Raw genomic sequence first — 16,371 nt, 5'->3', positions numbered from 1 at the left:
TAAATCATCTGAATAAGCACAAAAGACTAATCTCTCCGAGCCCGTGAATCAATTAGTGGGTGCAGTTTGGGATAAAAGCACGCACCTATCTGCATTTTATACCAGGGACTCAGCATGGCTTGTAAGTTAAAGAACTCATTTTATGGGATCTCATGAAGCCATCTGTCTCAGGAGACAGATACGCACACACAGCTATTAGAGTGCTGCTGTATAATGAGGTCAGTTCAAATTATATCCCGTCTCCTTCTGCATGCAGACCATGTACGGCAGCAGCTGCTCGGCCCTTTATGCAGCTACCAGCCTGCAGGAGCGTCTCGGCATTCGGGAACAAAGGTGTACAGTATATGCAGAGAGGGTTTCACTGCTTGTGGACTGTGCAGGCTATTGTGCTTTATAGTGACCAGGCCGGGTGTTACCATTAGGCAAACCTAGGCTGACGTCAGTGTTACACTGGGAGTGTGGCGCTTGGTTATGATGTCAGATCTGAGCGTCACACTCCCAGTCTGAGCTGCAGAGGATGCCTCCCCATAGGGTAAGAAGCTGAGTGTGTGTGTGTATGTATGGGTGGTATGTGGTGTCGGGGGCAAACGCAAGATTTTTAAGCCCCCCCCCCCAAAAAAAATATATAGAGTGAGCTGCTACGCATGCGGCCGCGCATGCGCAGTAGCTCCATTTGCGCGATTCTGAATTGTACAGCAGCCGTGGCGCTGTCAAAGAAGCGTCCGTGGCAGTGCTGTATTGTAGTACAACGCAGCATCGCCCCGGACGCTTCTTTGACAGCGCCGCAGCTGCTGTACAGTACCGTTCGTTCGCGGAGGGGAGGGGTTTCTGGAGAACCAGAACCCCCCCCCCCCCCCCCGTGAGAGCGCCCCTGGCTGTGAGGTAAGCTCTTCACATACACCTATCTCCCCACATTCAGAATTCCCAAAGCGGGAAAAAATAAGCCCCACCCCTGTTCTGACCAAACTTTGTCCACAAATGGGTATATTTATACAAAGCTCCACCTACTTTCCTGTTAAGCCCCACCCTTTTTTAGCTGCCCTAGAAATCGGGATGTCCCACCAAAATCTGTGCAGTTGGAAGGTATGACATACAGCAGGCCTGGCCAACCTGTGGCTCTCCAGCTGTTGGGAAACTACAAGCACCAGCATGCTTTGCCAGTAGATAGTCAGCCAATAGCTGGCAGGGGCATGCTTGTAGTTTCACAAACACCTGGAGAGCCACAGGTTGGCCAGACCTGACATATATCATATGTAATGTGTGTTGGTTTTGTATCTTGGAAAGTGTAGCCTTTGCTCAAGCCTGCATTTCCAATTTTTGTCACCCCCTAGATTATTTTATTGTGTCGCCCATACCCTCCACCATTGTCACCGGGCCTGAGTCATTAAGGAGAGCAAAGCATAAAAAAGGAGTAACTTTGAATCTGGACAAAACCATGTTGCATTTGAGGGGGAGGTAAATTTAAAATGTGGGGACAGATTTATAGTTGGGATAGGGCATGTCCTAGATCAACTTTAAATTCCAGTGTAAAAATAAATCTATCAAGTATTTGTGTGCTAGATAAAAAATCAGCCAGTATTTAACTTTTGTGCAAAATAATAAATTAATTTTCACCCCTTGTATTGTAACATGGTTTGACCCTGAGAACATTTACTCCTTTTTCTTGCCTTACTTTCATTAATGACTCAGGCCCAACGTCTTGCCGGCATGATCCGTCTCATTGGTATAAAAAGAAATTTAATGGAGTTAATTGCTTCAAACCAAGTCCTTAGTAAAATGATTTAATTGTTGGTAGTGTGTAAACAATTCAGAATTAATATACAAAATACAAACATAAAAGTGACTAGAATGATGCCCTTGACCCTCTGCCCCCTTAGGCGCGGTCAGCGTTGCGTGCATTTTTTTTGCCTGCCATCTGTTTGGCAATGTGGCTGGGGGGCACGCTAGACCTGTATTTCCACAACAGCGGAGGGGCATTAATTGTTCAGATTTGGTTTACACTGTACCATACCAACACTTAGTGAAGGGAGATGTTTGGCTGAACTAACATTCTATTGAACGCATTATGCTGCAGTGATTTCACCAATTCCTAATAAACTGATGGACTGAATATTAGTTGAGTCCTCAAAATAGTTACCTCCACTGTGTGTAGATGAGCGAACAATGTGAATGGTTTGACAGTTTAATGTTGCAGTACAATACCCAGCCACTAGGGGGAGCCGAAAGAGGTGCACTGGTAACGGCTCCTTCATCCTGCAAGACCCACAGGGCTAGCTAAATTTACTGAAAGCTCATAATATATCTGTTTATATGTCATATCTAAACACCCCCTATCTGGGTTTCGTCCACCTCCCTCATAAAGCAAACATTTAAATGGCAGTGCTATTGTAACGTTCACTATTACCTCCATCATCATCATTTATTTATATAGCACCAACATATTCCGTAACGCTTTACAATTAGGGACAAACACAGTAAACTAATAAACAAACTGGGTAAAACAGACAAGCAGGTGAGAAGGCCCTGCTCGCAAGCTTATAATCTATGGGAAAATGGGAATTTGATACATGAGGTTAAATCTACATTTTGCCTTTCGGCCCAGCCAGACTGCAAAGGTAAAAGTGATTCATAAGCTAAATGATCCTGTCACACAACAATGTTGGTCAGGGGGTAGTTGTCTTGTGTGAAATTGTGTAACGGTTGGTAATAGGGTAATGTAGTGAGGTTAAAAGGGTGGTTGAGGAATATTATAAGCTTGTCTGAAGAGGTGGGTTTTCAGAGAATGTTTGTAGACCAGAGGAGAGTCTAATTGTGCGAGGGAGAGAATTCCATAGAGTGGGTGCAGCCCGAAAAAAAGTCCTGTAACCGGGAATGGGAGGATGTGATGAGGGTGGATGAGAGACGCAGATCTTGTGCAGAACGGAGTTGCAGAGTTGGGAGATATTTTGAGACAGGAGAGGAGATGTATGTTGTGGTAATGGACAATCTGTTAAGTAAATACATTTTAAGGAAATATTGTTTGGCTTAGTCAGTGTCAGAGCCGTAACGACGGCGGTGCGGGCGGTGCGACCGCCCAGGGCGCGAGCCCAAGGGTGGCGCAGCCGCCCGTTACCTGCCTATGTGCCCAGAAGAAACCACGCTCTAATCCAAGCAACAATTCATTCAGGGCATCAGAAGCAGTTCAGTGGAACGCATGTGCGTTCCACCGAAAGCAGGAAGTTCGGCATTTGGAACGCATTTGCGTTCCAAATGCCGAACTTCCTGTTTTCGGTGGAACGCACATGCGTTCCACTGCTTCTGATGCCCTGAATGAATTGTAACCTCCCGGATACACAACTTACTGACAATTCCCAGATACACAACTTACCAAAGTGTCCCCTGTATATCCTGCACGGTAAGGTTGTGACTTTTGTAGATCTTTGTTACAGATCAGTGATAGGAAACGGAGGGTAGTGGAGGGGGCTGTATGTGCCTGGGATCTCCCCTCCAGACAGGATTTAGTGAGAATAATATGAAGTTGCACTGACTTTCTTATAGAGAATTTATCTCTAATGCTTGCTACTGATAGTAAATGTAGAATTTAGCAGATTATATACATCCAATATGATTCAGATTGTTTTGGTGAAAGGGAAAGTTGATTTCCACCTCTATAAAAATCATGTATTCTCCCCTATAAAATATCCTGTTTTTGCTTCTGTCAGTGCCTTTATGATTAAGATCTCTCATGAGACAATGTCCCTTTGATTTTCCGGCTGTCTTCTAATATCAATAATTTGGTTTGTACTTTAATATAGAACCAGTGCCATATATCTATATAGATATAAATATATATACAAGCATTTAGTTTTCATGCATTTGCAAATATGTGTAACAGAATTTTTTCAGTAAAGTGCTAACCACACCCCCACATTAGGCTGGCCACACCCACTCGGTAAATGTCACGCCCACTTAGATGGGGGCGCCGGTGCCCTGTCTCGCCCAGGGCACTAAAATGTCTAGTTACGGCACTGGTCAGTGTACAATGTTATTAAATGCGTTCATAAAATCAACTATTATAACTCCGTCCTATGGTCACAATTATAGATGATAACAAAAGATACTGTTTAATGTCCATATGCAAATTCTGCAGCAAACCTGCCGTACAAAGACCATGTCATCAGAGCTGCGATTAGGATAAATGTAATGCATCGGGATGCGACCAAAATGCAGGTCTCAGGTCTTCTCTGGTTACACATGTTTTAATTGTCCGATTTCTTTCCAACACAGTACAGTAGATGAAAGAGGAAAGTTCAGTGGATCAGCAGGAGGGAGACGGTTTATTACAAATCAGGGGAGGTAGATTGTTGGAGATGTTGTAGGGGGTCCTGGAAAGTTTTCTTAAAGTAAATTTTCAAGGATTTCAAATCTGACATCACAGAATTTCCAGCTGCGGGATATGAGTCAAGGAAAGTTATGGGCATGAGATAAGAGGGACAAGAGGAGAGAACTTGGTCTGGAAGGAGAGAGCCTGTGTGGGGAGATATTTGTAGAGATGACGTGAGAACCGGTCTAGAGCACTATGTCACTTTTACAGTAAGGCCGTGCGTCATGCAAACATCTAGCGATGACTAAGTATGACTACACCCTCTGTAATCAGTACAATAAGATGGGATTATACTGCCATTATACAAATATATATTTACTTGATTTATAAATTGTTTCTTTTTTTAAAAAATATTGATGGAGAGACAAACAGCCAGAGTTGTCAACCCGTCCCTTTAGTTACTGACACATAACAATTACATAGATTTGGTGGGGCAGACCACTTCTGGCATCTCTGGGGCATTTTAGTAGTCAGGATATAATCACACACAATGGGGGGGTATTCAATTAGGTTTTCAGTCCGCGGTAACGTACCGGAACGGGCCGTGAAGGCAATCCACGGTACCGCAATAACGTGGATTTTTCGTGCGCACCCCATAGGGTTACAAAGGAAAATCTGCGTTGTTGAAGTACCGCATTATTGTCAGTACTGTGCACTTTTCACAGTATTGCGCGTTACCGCAAACGGGAAAGCTAATTGAATATGTCCCGATGTTTCTACTCATTTGCACAATGTATGGTAACAACGCACCAGGCTGGACGTGGAAGGCCATGCTTTCCAGTCACGGATGTTGTCCAGACAGTTAGAGACCCACACCAAAGGATTGCAGGGTCTGCACTAAGGCATACAAACCCTTTAATACTAGCCAGGGTTTATCATTGGTCCAAACATTCCATAAGATCAGAAGCACTTAAAGGACGACTATCACAAAATGTAATATAATGTCCTGATGTACCCTTCGCTATTTCCATTCACAGTGTCTGTCTCTGGTGGGTTGAGTTAGAACTATTCCGTTCCTAAAACAGTTTTTGTTTTTTTTACTTGTAAATAACATTTCAGGCTCCAAAATTCTTTGCAGTGTTGCCCTGCTCAGCATTTCTCAGTTCCAGTACATTGTGTTAGCTGTTGGTTACAACATAACTCTTTGAAAGCATCCTGTGTGTGTGTACGTGTGTGTACGTGTGTGTGCGTGTGTATTTAGACTGTAAGCTCCAATGGCGCAACAACTGGTGTGAAGGGAGTAACGTGAATCATTACATGTTTTCTGTACAGTGCTGTGTAATTTGATTGGCGGTAAATAAATAAATAAAATAATAATCATAATAATAATCTCCCATGTAAATGATAAAGATTTTATACAGAGCGAGGGGGTATAGATATCCATTACTACCAATGAGTATAACAGGTCAATTTGCAAAAGTCATATTTTAATAAGGTCTTGCTAAAGTTAGAAGCATCAACATTGTGCATTCACCAGTCAAGAAAAACTTCAATGTCTCTGGGTGGGGATATCTATTAGGCTGTTGCTGCCCGTTCATCTCTCCCTCATCAGGTGCTAGTAGAAGGGCAATGTCACAGCATAATGACACTCACGGGCTGCATCCTGTTTTCATTTTCCTATGTTGAAAAACAGGATCCCCCGAATCAGTCCCAGCCTTCCATTACATCCTGCTCCTTTGTTGTGTGTTTAGCTGAATTCTATACACAGCCTTTTATTGTCTGTGTAGAATGTGAGATTCATAAAGGTTCTGAGGTTGTTGTTTAAATCTACCACATTCCATTGGAGCCAAGTTTATATTAGTGATATTGTAATATTCAAAAGATGTCGTTATTGAACATGTGGACAGTGCGATAAGATAAATCAACTAATCAGATATAGGCTTTAATGGTTTTTACGAAACTAGTTGCTAAAAGCTGATATCTGATAGCTTAGTATGAGATATAATACATCACTGCTCTTTAAATCATGTTAATAATTAAGCCCAATGAACCTGTATTACACGCCCTGGGTCTGATTCATCAAGCAATAGATTCTGAGCGCAACTTTCGTTTACTATTATATAAAAAAAAAGTGTTGTTTTTTTTGCCATGAAATACATTTATTAGATTGTATTTATGCTCAGTAGACATTAACTAAATTTTTACAGTTGCCCGTGACTGCAAACACATGTTATATTATGCATTAAAGACTGTCATTACTATTGATCAGGACTTAGACTAGCCCTGTAGCTGGAGCAAGAGATACGGCAGAGAAACAAGTAACTTTCAGATGCTCAAAACTTGATTCGGACTTGGCTGCGTGCGCATAAGTTTGACACGCCTCTACCGTAAATTCACTATGGCAAAACGTCCCTTCCTAGCCCAGTTCCCTCACGGAAATCGTAGGCTGTAGTAAGTGTCCTTTGCGTACGAAGACGCAGTGGACAGGACTGCGTTCGGGGACGTATTTCTTGGTATTGGGCTTGCGCAGAGTGATTTTGTGGACAAAATCTGCAGATATGGGCCTTGAAGGTTGGGCGTGCAGTGGATGAAGAACTAGTTTCACTGAATGGGCAATTGTCCAATTTGGTGACTCATGTCAGTAGCCAGACTGAACCAGAGAAAGAGGAAAGTGCAGGGTATTGATAGGAGTAAGACATTATATTAAAGAAAGGAGGCGGTGGATATCCGGAGATGTTGGAGAGTTTTCTTAAAGTAACTTCCAAGTATTTCATACCTGACATCATAGAAATTCCAGCAACGGGATATGAGTCAAGGAAAGTTATGGGCATGTGATACGAAGGACAATAACGGAGGTCCGGAAGAGAGAGCCTATGTGGGGAGATATTTGTAGAGATGACGTGAGAACCGTTCTATAACACTTTATATCACTACGTTTAGAGAACGGCTGATACCGGAATATGTGCACCGTACAAACGTGTAGCACTTTGTATGATCTCTAATCAGTACAATAAGACAGAATTGTACTAATATACTAATTATATGGGAATTACTCTAATATTTTAAATATTTTCATAGAGGTGAGATTGTGATTAAATCTTTTTTTGCAATTTTATTTTTAAATGGATTTCTTATAATTTATATGACGGAATAACATGCAGGAATATCAGCTCATTCCTTTAATTACCAATATATGGAAATTACACAGGCTAATTAAATGCAAGAATCTTGTCACTCAAAGCTCAAGCCAAGTGGCAGAACCGGTCTATGTGGGTCCAGCATTAAGGAGCCATACTGCACCTCTATAAGAGAGATATATTTCATGACGGGTCAGCTGAAAAGCCCCGCCCAGTTCAGAGGTCAGAAGTGTCATTTTTTTTTTCCCGGTCAGAAAACGAAAGTAAGGGTGTATCGTTACAAGGGGGAACCATTGCCCAACAACAACAAGGGGGGCATTTATTTTTATAAACTGTGGTTTTTCACCTTTCAACCTTTTTATTTGGGCAATTTTGAAAATCTCAGCTGTATGGCAGTGCAATCTGACGGCAAAACGCCACGTTCAAAATCGTCGTCCCAATTTTTGCACAACAAAACAATATGAAGGACAAGATTTTTGAATTGGCGTTTGTACACCCTGACACAAATCCGCCGGAAAGAGGCCTAACAAAAAAGAGGTTGTTCATATGAGGCAGCTCAGACCACCTACAGTTTGAATCATCATCATCATCATCACCATCATCATTTATTTATATAGCGCCAACATATTCCGTAGCGCATGTTAAAAAAAATGTTAATTTTAAAAAGAGAACACTACCTTCCTGTCCTAACCGGGTTGGTCCTTTAGAGGGGGCCCGAACAAACATTAGGACCCCCAGACCTAAGGATGTCCTTCTGGCACCCCTGGTCAGTGGGTAACAGGGCAAAAAATAAAAAATTGCTCCCTTAAATTGTACCCTGCTATGATTATCTAAACATACTGTGCCCCCTTTATAATTAACTAAATAATGAATGCCCCCTTTAGTATAATAATAATAAATGTCCCTTTAGTCTATTAATAATATATGCCCCATTTAGTTGAGTAATACATTATATATGTCATCTTTATTAAATTAATAAATAATATATGGCCATTTTTTGTGTAGTATAGTGGAAATAATACTTCATATTCTTTTCTTGAATTGGTTGGTAGAAGAAAAGACCCCAATCCCGACGCTAATGAGTTAAAGTCCGGCAAACCCGCCTACTTAATACTTAGCCAATCAGAAGTGGTCTCTCAGCCGCCATAATGTGTGTGTATATATGTATATATATATATATATATATATATATATATATATATATATATATATATATATATATATATATATATATATATATATATATAATTTGCATTTACACAGCAGATAAACGACTGTGTGTATTTCTATTGTTTTGGGCCCTCATATTTTGCACATGGGATAGGACAAAGAGCCATTTAATATTTAAGTTACAAACTTTTTCTTAAAATTAAAGTATATAGTAGATTAGTTGCGGTTTGCTGATGATGAATTCCAGATGGCTGTAAGAGAATATTCCCACTAAATATCCAATGTGCATTGCATAAAAACATTTCAATTATTGCTAGACAGATGTAAATTACTACTTGACACTGTTATACAATATTAGGAAAAGATTGTTACAAATTTGCCACCAAAATCATCCATTTGCTTATTGTGCTGATAATGGCAAACTACTAATTATTATCTCCTCAGTGATAAATATGAGATATTACACCCGTCACAGGGACAGACAGAAGAATTAGGTTCATAATCAGAAACCGTGCAAATAGTGTTTACAGATTCAGAAATTAACTGAAATCCATGATACACAAAGTGAGAACTTGTTTAAAAACACCTATAGATGTCAATTATTTTCTTATACAGAATGTAACAAGTTGATAATTGAGCTGCTGTTCATTGTCTAAGACGTCATCCAAGCTTTTTGCAGACAAGGAAAGGAGGTGAGATGGAGGGGGAAGAGGGGGGGGGGGGGGGTTCTTCAGATTTTAACTTTTACCCTGTTCCATTAACTCAGGGAACTTTCCCTGTTCCAAAACAAATTGCATTATTTACTGAAAGTGACATAGAAGTGCATCATCAATACACTTTTATTAACCGAGCGCAAATAATGTTGGCCACACACACACTGCGGTGCCGCAGGTGGTGTCTAGCACTTAGCCAGTTATTGACAAATGATTAGCTCCAAAGTGACTGCGATGCTTGATAAGATCATTATTGGACATGTTTGTAAAAGTGGTGGGTAGATCACTGCTGTAGGCCAAGGTCGGACCAGGAGTGAGGCCAGATTGGGCAGTCATTCAGTTGTTTGGCTCTTGGGTTGAGCGGCCAGATTACCGCATGTGTGGCCAGTTTGGGAATTGGTTGCTATGGGTTACTGCACTAAAGTATTCTTACACCAACCTATCATCATCATCATCATCACCATTTATTTATAACCTATGCTAGTAAGCAACCTACAGAGGCTCTCATTTACAAAGTGCATCCAAGGCACACCACAAAGTACCTTGGTTTTGCACCATTGCGGCTTGGTCAGCGCACACCAAGCTGCAACTCATCTGGCAGAGCGGGGGAAATCCTTAGGAGGTGCACTGTGCAAAAGTGTCACGTCAAAGTCCCCTCCTACTGCTTTAGTATCAACCATTTCAAATAAATAATCTTTTCTATTTCTCTCCTAAAACACTGCTTGGTTTAGTCTTATTTATGTCGTAACTAAATCAAATGAGGGGACATCAGAACTACTTTTATTACATACGTAACCTTTGTGTGTGCAACGTTGCCTAGTACATTGTTTGGAGTGTACCTAGGATTGGGATTCTCGGCCAAAGGCTAGATCAGCTATCATCCTGTATTTCTAATGTTCGGCAGAGAAGTACATTTGCAGGTGGACTCCAAGTAATATAAAATTACCCCCTGCAATAAAACAGTATCACTGTTTAAATAATACTTTTAGAACAGCAGCGTGCTTCTATTCCCCCCCCCCAAAACAAACAAACAAATAAAAAAACTCAACTAGCTGCATGCAATGTTAGCCAGGCTAATGCTAGTATTAACTGACCAACCTGTGACTGGTTAGTGCAGACCATTGTGCCTCTATGAGGGCTGTTGGTGATTGGCTGCCCTTCACGAGACAGTTAGCCAGTTGTAGCAATGCATTTCCCTTCTCCCACCTCATAGCAGCACATTATTCCCCTAATAGCAGCATATTCTCTCTACCCCTGCAACAATAAAATAAGCCACTACAATCCTCCCAGATCCCATCCAGATCCGCCCCAAAACTGACACCTTTTGGTGAAGCTCCACCCCTTTTGAGGCCCAATAATCAGGGCTGTGCTGCTAGAATCGGGAGAGTTCGGAGAGATGACCCAAAGTGACCTCACTGACCTCTGCCTGATCTCACTGTAGCTGCGGAAGTAGGGGCACTGGGAGCCCCACCCCTCCCAATCACAATCAGCCTGGTGCAATGCGGGACAGATACATGGGTGAAGTGTGACGTCAGGACAGATATTACACTGGTATCCCGGGTGTCCCTGTGTCCGTACTGCTTCTCACGTGCTGCAAGAAAAGACCTTGGGGGCCCCACGTGGGCTGCATTTTGTGCACCAGCGAATAATTAAATGCTAATTCCCAAGAATGTAAAAATCAGTTTTATGTATAATATCCTAACACCCAGTCCTGAAAGATTTGTTTTCTAGGTCCCCCAATATTGTACACCCCCTTCTGCTGTTCTGTCACACTCCCGATGGCAGTGTGAAGTTGCTGCCCGTCTGAGAAACAACTGGATTGGCAGTGGGGGATGAGAGGCGGAAGAATGCGTCGGGTAATCATTCCTGTCGTCATGCAGCGTGTTGTCCACTAGCGGGAAGCAGCCAGTCCGGAGACTGGACACTAGCGGGTTCTCGTCTACTGGTGTAAGTTGCAAACTGATAGTGATGACAATTAGCTTAGATGCGTCTGGTCCGTCACACCCGTGTAAGAGGTGTGTTATTTGGAATTTAATTTCCATCTGCGTCTTAGACGAATATTGCATCCAACATGAGGCCCCAGATGAGTAACCTTTTGGGACCGGGTTGTACGTGGAATATTCCATCCAAAACTGAACTCTCAGTATTGAGTGAAATTATCCTTTAATGATGGTACAATCACTTATTTCTACCCCACTGGTAAAAACGATCTGAAATCTGTAAAACCTTATTGAAAACTAGCTTGGAAAAAATAATTACAAAGCACATTATACATAAATAACTATGACAGCAGCTAAAAGCACATGTAAAATAAATGCACAAATCATCTCTTTTCACAAACCGGATAACTGTGATTTTTCTTTTTTTTTATATAGAAATGAAGCCTGTTGACCCAGTCTGTGGAAGGTCTGTTGTATTAAGTATCCTGTTTCCTATTCTTTTCAAACAAAAGCAGGATGTGTTTCAGGCCTTGGCTATGATTTTGTATATAATTGGCATTGTGTTCCTAGTCCTACTCCAGATACAACACAAAGCAGAATGAGCTGATTTTGTTGGTTTCACCTCTATTCATTCCAATAAATGCAAGTATAGAAAAACGGTGCAGACTGGTGAGACAAAACCGGCACTCGTATCACTGGAACATCGCACCTCTGCGGACTGTTCTGATCTTTTAACAATTCCAGCAATCTTATTGATTCTCTTATACTTTTGAGAACCTCTCAGTACTCTAATTACTAGCAAAGTAGCAGAAGAAAATACCAATGTGTATTTAATAACATGGAACAAGCACCCCAACTCCTAACAGATAACAACCAATCAAATGTAATAGCTTTTATTAATTTAACTGGCTAGGCCAGAGGACGGCAACTTCTCAGGTGGACGAGGAACTACAAATTCCAGGATGCTCTGCAAGGCTGGCAGGGCATACTTGGGCTTGTAGTCAGTTCTACGGCAGCTGAAGTGACACAGGTTGTCGGAACCTGAACTAAACTAAGAGAACCTGCATTCTGATTGGCTGATGGATTTTCCAGCATATCTGTGCTAGTTGTGGTTTGTTATTAAATAGCCTGGTAGTTTAATCGGTGTTTATTTGCATGGAAATTAAAGGGCCGGTTGTATTCACAACTTTCTCACTATTTTTTAACAGAATGAGACATCTGATTAGTATGCTTTGGCCCTGATTCATTAAGGATCTTAACTTGAGAAACTTCTTATTTCAGCCTCCTGGACAAAACCATGTTACAATGCAAGGGGTGCAAATTAGGATTTTGTTTTGCACATAAGTTAAATACTGACTAATTTGCACCCCTTGCATTGTAACATGGTTTTGTCCAGGAGGCTGAAATAAGAAGTTTCTCAAGTTAAGATCCTTAATGAATCAGGCCCTTTATTTGTAAATCATCAATACAGGTTCCGACTGACCTCTAAAGGACCATTTTTTTGACAATCCCTCCTTAACAAAACCTCTCGTATAGTAATTAGATGGGGCCTATTGAAGGGGGCTGAAAGTAATGAAGTTATTAGTGTGAGCAAGGTGTTCAGGGTGACATGGCTCTTGGTAACAGATTGGGATCCTGGGTACCCCCTTCCTTATTTGCTATACGATCGGTTGGACAACCCTTTTAAGTTCTCGTTGAATCTTCAGATTTGCTCCAATACTAAGTGGCTCTCTATAGCATATTTCATAAAGGCTTAATGTGGCAAAATAACATTGCTGACCTCAGGTATTACATCATAAACCAATACCATATTGCCCTCATTGTAGATTACTGAGTGTGTGGGTATGTATAACTCATACTTGCCTACTTTCAGTAGGCGACGTCCAGGAGAGGGGCATGACTAATGGGTGGGAGGGGGCAGGGCGCATAGAATCGTGTCATTTTGGCCCCACCCCCACAAGTAAAATGTAATTTTGTTGCTGGTCCAAAATGAAGTGATTCTCTGTGAATCGCGTCATTTTAACAAGGGAATTTGCGGGATGCGGGAGAAATGCCAGCTCTCGTGGGAGTCCTGGAGACCGACCCGAATTTCGGGAGTCTCCCAGACTTTCCGGGAGAGTTGGCAAGTATGGTATAACTTATGTGTGCAACATAAAACTTATTATTTTTAATCTTATGTTGAGTCCTAGTAATTCTAGAACTCAACCAGTGGGCCGTTCGCATCCCAGTATGACACGGCACCAACATATTCCACAATTCTGACAATTAGCTTTTTCTTTTTTTTTTATTGAAAGTTTTCCATTTGTTGAAGCCAACATTGAATCTTATTATTTTCCTACATTTGTCATTATTTTATTAGTAGATATCACATCATGTTGTACAGCTATCAGTGAGGCGCAAAATCCCACTGGGGCCGAGTGTGTATATAATAACAGAAATAAAAAGAGGCGCTCATTGACTGTGACAGTATTTTTGTGTTCAGTATAGTGCCTTAGAGTAAAATAATGAGACTGGATATCTCTAGTGATCACCAATGTTATAAAGGCACCAAATCTCCTCTGTTATTTATTAAAATTATTTCTGTTTATTTTAGGTAATAAAACAAATACAATGATTCTACATTAAACCCTAAAATGGAAATTAAAATTAAAACATACTTCCTAAGGCTCCTAAAATCAACACATAAAGCTTTCAGTAATAAGTGCCTACAAATCACTAAAAAAAAAAGTACATTCGATGTACTACAAAACAAGATGCCTAATGTAACAAAACACATCCAGATTTCAACAGCTGATTACGTTCGATATATTGTCCGTTTTATGACAATAAAATGTTCGTTCGGTGCTTGCTGATTGGTCCCATAATTTTGACCATTATCCTAAAGTCGATGTAAGATTGTATCAATATGTACCATGCCACACTGAAATAGATGATATGGTGAGTTCCAATGCAGTCCCATGGTTTTGGTGTCCAAAATAGGGAATCAGTTGCCAGTTTACTTATAAATATATTGGAAATATCTGCTGTTTGTGGTCCATATAATAAGTATCGTTGGGTACCCAGTACTTTTAAGCTGCTGCGGGATGTGTTGAAGAAAATCTGCCGCTATGCGTTCCACAGTGGAGCGCACGGGCTCTGCCGTATTTCCTGTACAGGTGGGCGTGCCTCAACGCGTTCACCTGTAGTTCAGACTTTCTCAAGAGGATGATATGTACAGAGTTTCCCTTAGGTGGCATTATTAGTGCAAGCTCAAGTCAGATTGGCTTTCAAGTATGTCTATTATCCTGGGGTAACCAATCATGGGCCTCTAGGTTCCAAAGAGTTCATCAAACTACTCGTATCTTAATTCTAATTACTTAAAATTATGGATATAACAATAATAATAATAATAATAAAGGTAATTTTAATTTCCCTTTTAGGGTTTATTGTGGAATCACTGTATTTGTTGTATTTATTACCTAAAATAAAAAAATAATTTTAATATAATAACAGTGGTGCATTTGGGTAGGTTATTATCACCATCCAACTGTAGCCTTTATAACATTGGTGATCACTAGAGATATCCAATCTCATTATTTTACTCTAAGGCACTATACTGAACACAAAAATACTGTCATAGTCAATGAGCGCCTATTTTTAGTTATGTTATTACGTTTGAAGGGAGGGACCCCTATTAAATAGAGCTGCTCTTGCAACCTAAGAGGGAGCCCAGTCCCTGAATTTGTTTAGAGTGTGTATATAGTCTTTCATTTTCTTTGTTCTTCACCTCTAAGAGGGTGGTCCTTTATTATATCCATATACGGTATAGTGCAGAATAGAAGCGTTTTAGCAGCGCAACCCGGCTTCATTCTGATATTCAAAGCAACTATATATGTTCTCGGTTTATTACGTGTTTTGTATGACAACACCTCTGTAGAGCTACTGCCAAAACTCAAATATGGGAACTCTACATCAAGTAAAGAGAAGGAAGGAAGACGAAATATGTATGTAGGATTTTCAGCAGATGTTTAGATTGCCCACAACACTGATTTCTACTAAGCTAGAGATAAGAATTTTAAACAACAAAATCCCCAATTGACCAGGAAGTGCATGCTGGGATATAAAGTGTTGCCACAAATGTACCTAATCCTGCCACAAAACCCGTCCCCTTCATCAGCAGCTAGGACTTTGTCCTCTTACAGGGAAGACATGCTGGGACATGTAGTTCCGCAGGTTGGCTACTCCAGACCCCATTGGTGGATTGTCATAGTCAATTAGGATCCTTTGTCTCCAGCTAATGGGTTACACTGGGACTTGTAGTCCCACAACAGCTGGAGCACCACAGGTTGACAATGACTGATTTAGTTGTTCCTAACAGAATATCACACCTTCAGTTTAACCTTTAAAGGTTATTCCAAACATATGACACCATATAGATATTAAGAAGGCGTCAAAATACTAAACATTTTTCCTAGATTCACAATGTTAAGTCACAAGCAGCGTTGTAGCATTGGTGTACTCTATGTACAGAAGGTGATTTTCAGAGAATTCTGGGAGTTGCAATTTACAATTAGAACCCAATTAGAACATTCAGTAATCAGCAATAAGAGACTTGTAATGTTCCACTTACCTGTATAATAGGAGCAGAAAGGTCCCAATCCACGTAAATATAAATAAAAATAATCCACTAGTCGCCGGATCACCAAGGAACCAAAGAGAATGTTGTTAGGAGCGAAGTCAGTTCAGGAGTTTGCGACTTCCCAGAGTCTCTCCTCTCTATTCCACTTTGGGAAAGAGCTGGACTCCCACCCAACAAACTTCCTTCCTGCGATTGTCCTTGGCGTTAGCCAGGCTTCAAGCCACTGAATTCATGGAGGAAACTAGATAAACTTATTTCAGATTTTTTTTTTTCTTTTCAAATTTGTTACTGAGATCTGGGCTCTGCGACCTTCTAAGGAAAGCAGAAGCAATGAACTTTCTGCTGTCCTCGGTTAAAAACTGTACAGTGATGACCAAGGGTATTGGAAAATGACGACGGCAAGGCTTTTTTTTTGTTGTTGTTAATAGGTCCAGGGGTTAAATGTATCAAGCTGAGAGTTTTTCCGGTGGGTTTAAAAAGCCAATCAGAT

At 40.9% G+C, this 16,371-nt stretch overlaps 1 protein-coding gene across 1 annotated transcript in view; it reads right to left on the bottom strand.

Annotated features, from left to right (window-relative positions):
* The window catches only part of CDH5 (cadherin 5), a 44,179-nt gene extending 28,064 nt beyond the window's left edge, over positions 1 to 16,115 (bottom strand). The window contains exon 1 of the mRNA XM_075189002.1: positions 15,873 to 16,115. The gene's annotated coding sequence lies outside the window, so the exon portion shown is untranslated. The remainder of the gene's footprint in view (positions 1 to 15,872) is intronic.
* Between the last annotated feature and the right edge of the window lie 256 nt (positions 16,116 to 16,371).

This window comes from Mixophyes fleayi, chromosome 10 (assembly GCF_038048845.1).
Source record: "Mixophyes fleayi isolate aMixFle1 chromosome 10, aMixFle1.hap1, whole genome shotgun sequence".
Classification (NCBI taxonomy): domain Eukaryota; kingdom Metazoa; phylum Chordata; class Amphibia; order Anura; family Limnodynastidae; genus Mixophyes; species Mixophyes fleayi.
Note: the sequence above shows the minus strand (reverse complement) of the source record. Positions and strands in the feature narration are given on the sequence as shown.